This window comes from Stegostoma tigrinum, chromosome 16, assembly GCF_030684315.1.
Source record: "Stegostoma tigrinum isolate sSteTig4 chromosome 16, sSteTig4.hap1, whole genome shotgun sequence".
In the NCBI taxonomy this organism is placed as follows: domain Eukaryota; kingdom Metazoa; phylum Chordata; class Chondrichthyes; order Orectolobiformes; family Stegostomatidae; genus Stegostoma; species Stegostoma tigrinum.
In genome coordinates this window covers 38,919,850-38,930,097 of record NC_081369.1, presented here as the reverse complement: position 1 = coordinate 38,930,097, position 10,248 = coordinate 38,919,850, and positions in this window count along the sequence as shown.

The following is a 10,248-nucleotide window of genomic DNA, read 5'->3' as shown; positions in this document are numbered from 1 at the left end:
GGATGGACATGGAAACAAAGGTTGCCCCATAGAGGCTTTGCCATACATATCACTTAGACTGATGGCCTAGCTGCCTACTCTAATTTGTCACTGTTAGGGGCCACCTCTGGAATTTGGAAATGCTGAGACCACTGATCATAGAATTGTACAATCCCTACAGTGCAGAAACAGGCTATTTGGCACATCAAGTTCACACTGCCCTTCTGAAGACCATACCACCCAGATCCCTCCCCCCCACTCTATCCCTGTAACCCTGCATTTCCCATGGCTAATCCAACTTGCTCTCACAAGGTGACACAATTTAGAATGGCCTATACACCTAACCTGCACTGTGAGAGGAAACATGACCACCCGGAGGAAACCCATGCAGACACTGGAAGAATGTGCAAATTCCACATAGATAGTCGCCCAAGGGTGGAATTGAACCCAGGTCCCTGGCGCTGTGAGGAAGCAGTGCTAACCATTGAACCACTGTGTCACCCTCACCATGCTGGCCAAATTAAAACTTATTTTGTCAGGAGGGGTGAGGAACTCCCAGCATGCTAAACCCAGTCCAATGTATGACTGCTGATGTGTTCTGATCAGCCAGAACTTTGCACATGTTCAGCCACTTGACTTTCCTACCAAATCAGAATCAATGTTTATCTCAGGGCATGAATGCACCAACCAGCTCAACAGGCCAATCCCTCAAGAAGAGAAGGAAACTGGATTGAAGTTAATGCTGAGATATTAATAGTGCTGGTGGCTATGCCCCAGAATAGTGGGTGAGGGAGGTGGGGAGCTAGATTTGAGAGCTAGAGGTAGCCTGAAGAGGGATGTAGGACTTTGAGAGAGTGTTGAATAGACATAGGCATCGAGGCATTCAAAAGGAAGTCCTTTATTTCACTAGTCCATCTTGTAAAAGCTGCCATGCTACTCACTTGTCTTGAGCTTCCCATTGCCATGAACGAAATGGTGATGGGGTGAAATGTGGCATTTGAGAGCTTCTGTGATTCCAAGAGTGACAGGTCTTCCTAATAAGTCCCTAGTGGGAGTCTGGACCAGGATGAGTGAGGAAAGAGCAGGCAGGTTCCGTGTTACTTTTTAAGGCTCACTCACCTGTGCCAGTCGAGGGCTGTAGAATCCAGCCATATTCTGGTCCTAAGTGAAATGAAATGTCAGTTTATGTTTACCCAGTGCGCCTGGTCTCCACCATTCTTCTGGTTTCTGCATTCCCTTGAGAGGGCTGATGCTGTGAAAGGATATTTGCTTTCACTGATGTGGTCCATTACTGGCCAGGCCAGTATTTATTTCCCATCTTGACCACCCTCTGTGAAACAAAGAGTCAACCACATTCCTGAGAGTCTGAAGTCACCTGGCCAGACCAGGTAAGAATGACAGATTTCTTTCCATAAGGATATCAGTGAACTTGATAGGTTTTTATGACAATCAACATTCATCATTGGGCTAATTTTTTGGCCCAGGTGTTTACTAATTTCAAATTTCACTCTGTGCCAAGGTGGGATTCAAACCCATTTTCCCTGAATGTTAGCCTGGGCTTCTGGTTTGCTAGTTGAGTGACATTACCACAATACCACCACCTCCCTCGTTGTGTCAAAGTTTGGCTGTTCAATTTCTGTTTTGATTAACCTGCTGGGACACAGATTGGAGAACTGTGATGGTCAGGGTAGGAGAACCTGGAATCCCCTACCTCACCCATGGGTAAGTTGGAATTTTCTCTAACGTGGAGCAGTTGGGGTATTGAGAAAGCACCTCAAGTGGTCCATCAGGCTCAGTATTAATGAGTAACCTTCTATTTACCCATAAATTTCAGTGCCTTTTATATGTAGAGGTCACTGGAAATTACTATGTCTCAGAGGAAATATAAAACTTTTTGGTGCGTAGCTTATTGTACTGTATGGTCAATGTGGTTTCAATCCCGGTCTCAGAGTAAACAAATTCAAACAGTGTCATGATCAATAGTTTTCAAAACTGTTACCACTGGAAATTCTGTGAACTCTTGTGGTTCTCTCGTAATGAACCAACTTCTCTGATGGAACAAAGTTTGGGTCTTAAGTACTGCGATCACAGTACCTTCACATTCAAAAACAAATCTTCCCATTCACATCATCTGTGGATAATAAGACCCTCATCAAAGATCACTGGATGTTCTTTCTCGTCTTTCACATTATAATTCTGAAAAATGGTTTAAAAAGCACATGCACATTTACATTAAACAAGAGCACAACACCATCAGCCAGATTTCAAACATAGTTTTTCTACCATTAGGCCTCCTCCACCACGTAATAAGAGCTATGAAAAGAAAGTGACCTTTCTTGTAGGTTGCTGAAAAGTATTGGAAATTTTCACTGAACTAAATGCTACTATTTTTACCAAAATGTATTAAACATTAATTTTAATTTTGAGCTCTATATACAGGAAGCAGATATTGAATTTCTGCATTTTTCATTAAATTTCAAAGTCCTTCCTTGGAGCTTCCCCAAATTATATGTTTATTGTCTTGCTTTGCCACAGCAGTTACGTTTACCACTGCCCACGTGATGAATCAAATGTGTCTCAGCAAAATGTGTCTGTCAAGTTTCCATCAATGATACAACAGCAGCTCACCACGACCTTCTCAAGGGCAACTAGGGATGGGCAAGAAATGCTGATCAGCCATTGCTGCCCACATCCCACAAATGGATAGAAAAGAAAGAGTTACATATAAAAGTGCTATTATTTATTATTATTTTATTATTTGTGCTGTTATCTCCAGATTAGTACCATATGGAACCAGAAATGTCTTTTGAATCAGTTGAGTCATTAATGTTTCCAAGAAATTTTGTATTTACATTCCTAACTTGTTGTTCTACTTTTCATAGTATCTTGGAGTTTCTAGCTCATTTATTAATAACCTATTGCCATCCTCAAGAGACTGCTTTGATCAGTTATACATAAGTTTATACTCCTTTCTTGTAGATAGTCGAATTCTCGGTTTCTCTTCCTGAAAATATTTATCTCATCAATACTGTCAATATTTACTTGTATTACCTAGAAATTTATGAAAATCATATTCGAGGAACAGCAAAACTACAACATGGCCCTATCTGTTTCCTTTAATTGCAATATAAAAAACTTTAAAATACCTTTGAAATGTATTAAAAATTCCAGAAACTTGATATGAGGCCTTCTCTGTGCAATAAGGGCTAAATTAAGCCTGCAAACCTGTGAGTAATATATTTAGTGCAGGAATAGTAACTTTTGAATGAGTTCATGCTTTGAGAGCAATTGACCTTATTATGCACTTATTTCTAATAATTGGACCTTGTAATGTTAAAAGGATAAGTTAGATTATTCATAGTTTCAACCTGGCAGCAAAATAATGCAGAGTAGTACAGACCTGCAAAACATTTCTGGTCATTACAGATAGTTGGAACTGCCGATGCTGGAGAATCTGTGATAGCAAGTTGTATAGCTGGATGAACACAGTAGGGCAAGCAGCATTAGAGAAGCAGGAAAGCTGACATTTCGGGTCTGGACCCTTCTTCAGAACCTTTTCTGAAGAAGGGTCCAGACCCGAAACGTCAGCTTTCTTGCACTTCTGATGCTGCTTGGCCTGCTGTGTTCATCCAGCCCTACACTTTATCTGGTCATAACAGTACCTTTTATACAATTTATAAACTGTATGTCAGATATTTCATTATTTCGCATGTCTTTTAAAGAACCAAAAAGTCTCAAGCTAGACGGTAGCTGCCTTTCTGTGAAGTCAGGCCAAATCAATGATCCTGTGATTTGCTTATAATTAGTCTGCTTAAAAGTCTAATCAAACCTTGTTCTCCTCTGTTGGGATAAAAACAGACTTGCAAGTGAAGGTCACAATAGCATTCAAGGATTAAACACGCTGTTTCCGTGAAATCTGATGTTAGAATTTAATTGGGATAACTGGTGGTGTTGAGAAAGCAGCACCTTCATGGTGACCTCAGCTGGTACAGGAATTGATCCCACACTGTCAGCATTGATCTCCTTGGCTGTCCAGCCAACTGAGCTAAGTAAGGCCCATTTTATTTGTTTTTAAATAGAAATGGTTAGATATGTAACAAGTAATAAAGAAGTGCCGAGGTGGGGATACGGAGAATGCAAATAAAGAAAGAGAGGAAAGACCTTTGATAAGGTTCAAAGCAGGCATCATTTAGTAACAAATGGGATGATGGAGCAAGCCGAAAGGAGATGACAGTACAATAAGTAAAGAAATAGGAGATTGGCCTGTTTGTAAATGGCAACAGCAGCATTTTTACCAGCAGCTGCTGCCCACTGGTCATGGTGTGAAATTGTTGGGAGCCTAATCGAAGCCTGGGTGTTGTGCCTCATACTTTCATCGAGGAGTTAAAAAGCAGGACTCCTCCCCAGTTCCAAAGACAGCAGCAATAAGATTACTGAAAGAGAAACTACTGAAAATACTCAGCCAGTTATGTGGTTGAGGGGGAAATGGGGTGGTGGGAAGATGCTGACAAACATAGAAGTGGCCAGAGCAGTTTAAAGTTGAAATTTAAACTGTCACAAAGGTAGGCTTCCTTCGTCTTTGGCTGGTGATGATGCCACAGCGGAAGTCTGTTCCGGCAGGACTACATTCCTGAGATCAAGCTGCTGCATCCGTAGCAACCTTTCACCAATTCTGGCACAAGATCATGGACCTGAAACATAGGGTGTAATCTTTTCTTCTTTGAATCCTGAGCATCAGGAATGATCACTTCTGGCTACCCACGTAGCCTAACCTTTGAGATCTCCCTGCAAGTCCCATTGTTTCTGGGACTACAATCTAATTAATGGCAGGGTCTGCGTTGCTGAACCTGCTCCTTCAATATGAGGACAAGCAGCTCGGACAAATAGCGCTGTCACCAGGGAGACCCTATGTTGAGGTGCCCTCTGACCAGTGAAGAATTTGAATTAAAATACATGGTGGCTACAGCTGCCAAGCTGTCCTTTTATTCCGCCTGGTTGCACTGTGAAGTCTCCCATCAGGTTTGGTTGGATTCTGTCAATTTGCACTTTCCGGAGAAAAACTGGCTAAGTATTTCTACCACTTTCAGATAACAGTGCAGATTTCAAGAATTGTAAGGATTTTGCCTTTGTTATAGTTGCACCTGATCTACTTTGCACATTAGTGTAAAATTTAAAATATAAATGTTTGGAAATCATTCTAACAATAGCCTCAAAATAGTGGCACAACCCATGTCCTCCACCTTTTCTAAAATGTTCAATTTCCCGACCCCCAATGCCTCAACTTCACCATGGATGTACATTCCCTATGTACCTGTATCCCTCACATGGAGGGCTTAAAAGGCCTCAGCTTCATCCTCTCCCATGTGCCCAACTAGTCCCCTTCCACTGCATTCCCATTCACTTGGCTGAACTGGCCCTCACTCTCAAAAATTTCTCCTTTGATTCCTCCCACTTCCTATAAACCAAAGAGGTAGCTATGGGCATTCGCAATGGCCTGAGCAATGCCTGCCTCTGTAGGATTTGTGGAACAATCTTTCTCCCACAACTACACCGGCACCATCCCTCACCTCTTTCTCCGCTACATTGATGACTGCATCGCTGCGGGCCTTGTGCTCTCATGAGGAGCTTGAGCAGTTCATCAACTTCGCCAACACCTTCCACCCAGCCCTTAAATTCACCTGGACTATTTCTGACACCTCCCACCCTTTCCTCGACCTCTCCGTCTCCATCGCCAGAAACTGACTCACCACCAACATCCATTTCAAACTCAGTAACTCCCACAACAACCTTGACTATAGCTCTTCTCAAACACCCTTCTGCAAAAATACTGTCCTATACTCCCAATTCCTGTGCTTCCATCGCACCTGGTCCCAGGATGAGGCATTCCACTCCAGCACATCCCAGATATCCTCCTAATTTAGGGACCATCATTTCTCTTTCTCTGTAATTAAGGATGCCTCCAACTGCATTTTCTCAATTTCCTGCAATTCTGCCCTCAAACCCCTCCCTCCAACAGCAATAAGGATAGAGTCCCCTTAGTCCTCACATACCATCCCACCAACCTCCAGATCCAAGAAATCATCCTCTACCATTTCTGCCAGACTCAACCATCACAAAGCTATTTCCCTCCCCACCCCATCCGCTTTCTGCAGGGACCATTCGTTCTGTGGCTCCCTTGTCAGCTCCACACTCTCCACAAACTTCTCCACTACACTCAGTACCTTTCCCTGTAACCACAAGAGATGCAACGCCTGCCTGTACACTTCCCTTCTAGCCTCCGCCCAAGGCCCTAAACAGTCCTTCCAGATCTGGCAGAGATTCGCCTGCACTGATTCCAACATGATCTGTTGTATCTGTTGCTCATGATATGGTCTCCACTATATCTAGAAGCCAAACGCAGAGTTGGAGACCGGTTCATGGAGCATCTGCGCTCTGCATGCAACAACAAACCTGACCTTCTGGTTCCCATCCACTTTAATTCCCTCTTCCGCTCTCCTGACAACATGTCCATCTTTGGCCTCCTCCACTGTCAGAATGAGGCCAGACGTTTTGCTTTGGAAACTAACAGTCCAATGGCCTTAGCACTTATTTCACCAGCTTCAAAAGCCTCACCCCCAAGCCTTATCCCATGTCCAGCCCTCCCCCTCCTGAGCAAACCTAACCTGTCCATCTTCCTATTCACCTATCCACTCCACCCTTCCCACAGACCAATCACAATCACTCCCTGTGTGCATCCACCTAACACTATCTCTCCTACCCTTTCCCCTTCCTCACCTCCCCTTCTATTTATTTGTGGTCTCCCCTCCCCCTCCCTCAGGGTTTTGGCCCAAAACATTGATTTTCTTGCTCCTCTGACACTGTCTGACCTGCTGTGCTTTTCCAGCTCCATACTTATAAACCCTGGCTTCCAACATCTGCAGTCCTTACTGCCTCAAATAGTTACTTCTTTTTAAATCCATTACCAGTGTTGTCAAGTTCCTTCTCAAAACCAGTTAGACAGCTCCAACCAGAGTGTTGGAAATGAATTTGCCCAGGTGTCCCACAATATCAAAATAGTGAAATCACTGTGATCACGAGCCGGTATCAATACAAAACAGGCTCACCTTTATTAGGCTAACAAAGTGTGGGGCTGGATGAACACAGCAGGCCAAGCAGCATCTCAGGAGCACAAAAGCTGACATTTCGGGCCTAGACCCTTCATCAGAGCTTTTGTGCTCCTGAGATGCTGCTTGGCCTGCCGTGTTCATCCAGCCCCAAACTTTGTTATCTTGGATTCTCCAGCATCTGCAGTTCCCATTATCTCTGATCACCTTTATTAGGCAACAAGCTTCAATAACTAAACCTATCATCTCTAATCATATTTTGCCTCTGAAGCTTACAATACTTCACAAATAGCTTGTAGATTTATGCAGTCGCTCTGCCTCTAGGTTTGTGAAGCTGCTTTCTCTCTTCCTGTCTCTCTCTCTCCTCTCTCTCTCTCGCTTTTTGCATGGTCAGCTGATCTCTGCATCATGCCATGCTCGTCTTGTCAAAGGTGTCCAAAAGATTCAAGAGAGTCCAAGAGATCGGTCAGCCAGTGAACCCTATTTTTATACCTTTTTAGATGGTTTTCTAGAACTTCCTATAATTCAGGCTAATTGGATGGCTTGCTACTTTTAGTTTCTTTGTGTAGCAGGACCCAGTGCCTTTCAGTCTGCCCCTCCTTTGTTTTGTGGATAAATTGTTGGGGGTATGTCTGTCCAGCATAACTGTTGCTTTTTACATTATGCTAGTGTCATTATCACCTGGCTGCTGTGTTTGCTGTGTGTCTAGTGTGTCAGTTTTGTGCTTTTAGAGTTTTATGTGGCCAGTGTACGCAGCATCCTTTGCTTTCTGGCCAAGTTAGCAATCTATCTGTGTTTTAGCAGCCAGGAGGATACTACATGAGGTAGGAAACAGAGCCATTTGTTGCAGAAACAAAAGTTGCTGGAGAAAGTCAGAGGGTCTAGCAGCACTTGTGGAGAGAAAGCAGAGTTAACATTCCGGATCCAGTTACCCTTCTTCAGAACTAATGGTAGCTAGAAAAAGACAGTAGATTTGCTGAAGACAGTGCATGGAATGGGGTAAGTGATAGTTGGATGAATAGAAAGAGCATAGAGAGATAGAGAATTGCAGTTAGGCATTCAAAGAGTTGGATAATTGGGTGCTGTGTAGAAAGTAATGATGATAATAGGGACCATTAGTAGATGAAAATAGGTTGGCTGTGATGAAAGCAGCCCATGTGATGAAAGGGCCAGGGGTGTGAGAGTGGTAAAGGACATGGACAAATATGTTCAGGCCCAAACATTATTGACTTGATATTGAGTCCTGAAGGTGGCAGGGTCCCCAAGTGGAAGATGAGACGCTGTTCTTTCAGCTTGAGCCAAGCTTTGCTGGAGCACTGCTGCAAGCCTGAGACAGAGGTGTCGGCCAGGGAACAGGGTGGTATGTTGAAAAGGCAGGCAACTGGAAGCTCAGGGTCATTTCTGCAGACAGAAAGTAGGTGTGCTGCAAAGCAGTCACCCAGTCTGCATTCTATCTCCCCACTGTAGAAGAGAACACATTGTGAACAGCGAATACAGTAGACTGGGTTGATTGAAGTGCAGGTAAATCACTGCTTCAACTGGAAGATGTGTCTGGGGTCTTGAATAGTGAGGAGGGAGGAAGACAGCAGACAGGTGTTGCACCTTGTGATATTGCAAGGGATGGTGGCCGTGTGGCAGTTGGGGGGTGGGGGCATGAGGGTGAAGGAGATATGGACCACGATCTCCTGGAGGGCTCAGGCCCCACGGAAGGCAGACAAAGGAGGGGAGGGGAATAGATGTCTGGTGGTGTCATCCTGCTGGAAGTGGCAGAAATGATGGCTAATGATCCTTTCAATGTGGATGCTGGTGGGAGAGTAAATAATTGTTGTCGGGGGAAGACAAGGGGTGAGGGCAGAAGTGCAAGAGATGGGTTGGATATGGCTGAGGGCACTCTCCACCACGCTAGAGGGGCATCTCCAACTGAGAAGAAAGTGAACATTTGAGGCTGCCCTATGGAAGGTGATATCGGAACAGATGTATCAGAGATAGAGAAACTGAGAGAATGGGATGGTGTCTTTACAGGAAGTAGGGTATGAGGATGTATAGTTCAGGTAACTGTGGGAGTTGGTGGATTTGCAGTCGATATTCATGGCCAGGCTAAGCCCAGAAATGGAAACAGATATTGAGGAAGGGAAGAGAAGAGTCAGAGATGGAAATACTTGTTCAACGATTTGTTGGGATGATTATAAAGGGGGCGTTTTTATATTCTGTTGTTGCTACTTGAAGTGGAAAAGGTGTTTTTCATGTAAATGTTTACAGTTTGACAACTATCTGGAGCAGAGAAAATCACACCTCGTGTCTGGCTTCCTGTTGATTACATGTCCCATGACTGTACATAGAATGCCAACAACAACTTGATACTGAGCCAGAATCTTGCCAACACACAGCATGCACTTAAATATTACTTGCCAGGAGTATGAGGTGTGTCACCATAAAGAAAGTTAAAACATCACCAATTTCAAATTCATTGAGATCTGACATTTCTTCGCATTTCTATCAAACCTTTGCTGAATAAGACCATGCATAACAATTTGATCTACACATTTCATTGCTCCATTCAAAGCAGGAAAATATATTGGAGCTCTAGTGTCTTTTACTCTATTCATTCTCATGAAATTTGAAAACTCTTCTGAATAAAACTGAGGTCCATTGTCAGCCACAATATCCTTTGGGAACCCATGAGCAGCAATCAAAGGATAAAAAACATCTAGAAATTTGATAATTGCTAGCTCCAATTCATTCAAAACCCATTGACCCATTTTGAAAGGCTCTCTATTACAATGAACAGTTGCTGCCCTTCAAATTCTCCAAAACCAGTCTACAGCCTCTGCAACACCCAAGCTGACCATTTCTATACTTGTTACTGACTGCAGATCTATTCCAACAGAACAAGAATTAATCTTCATGGAAGGTGATATAACACAATGCTGCTAGAATTCTAATTCAGTGAGAACTTGGGTAAAACTCCATGGTATGCATTCAGATGTTCTCAGCTGTCATTACCAGGGCTTGAAGGAGAAATTTCTGATTGGAAGTGTTCACATCCTATTTCCTGTAAGTCTAACACTTATCTCAATTTTGACTCACCATCTCATTTATTAATGTCTGAATCTTAACTAATATTCAATGGACATGTATTTCTGAAATACAGGTGGAAGCTTGTCTC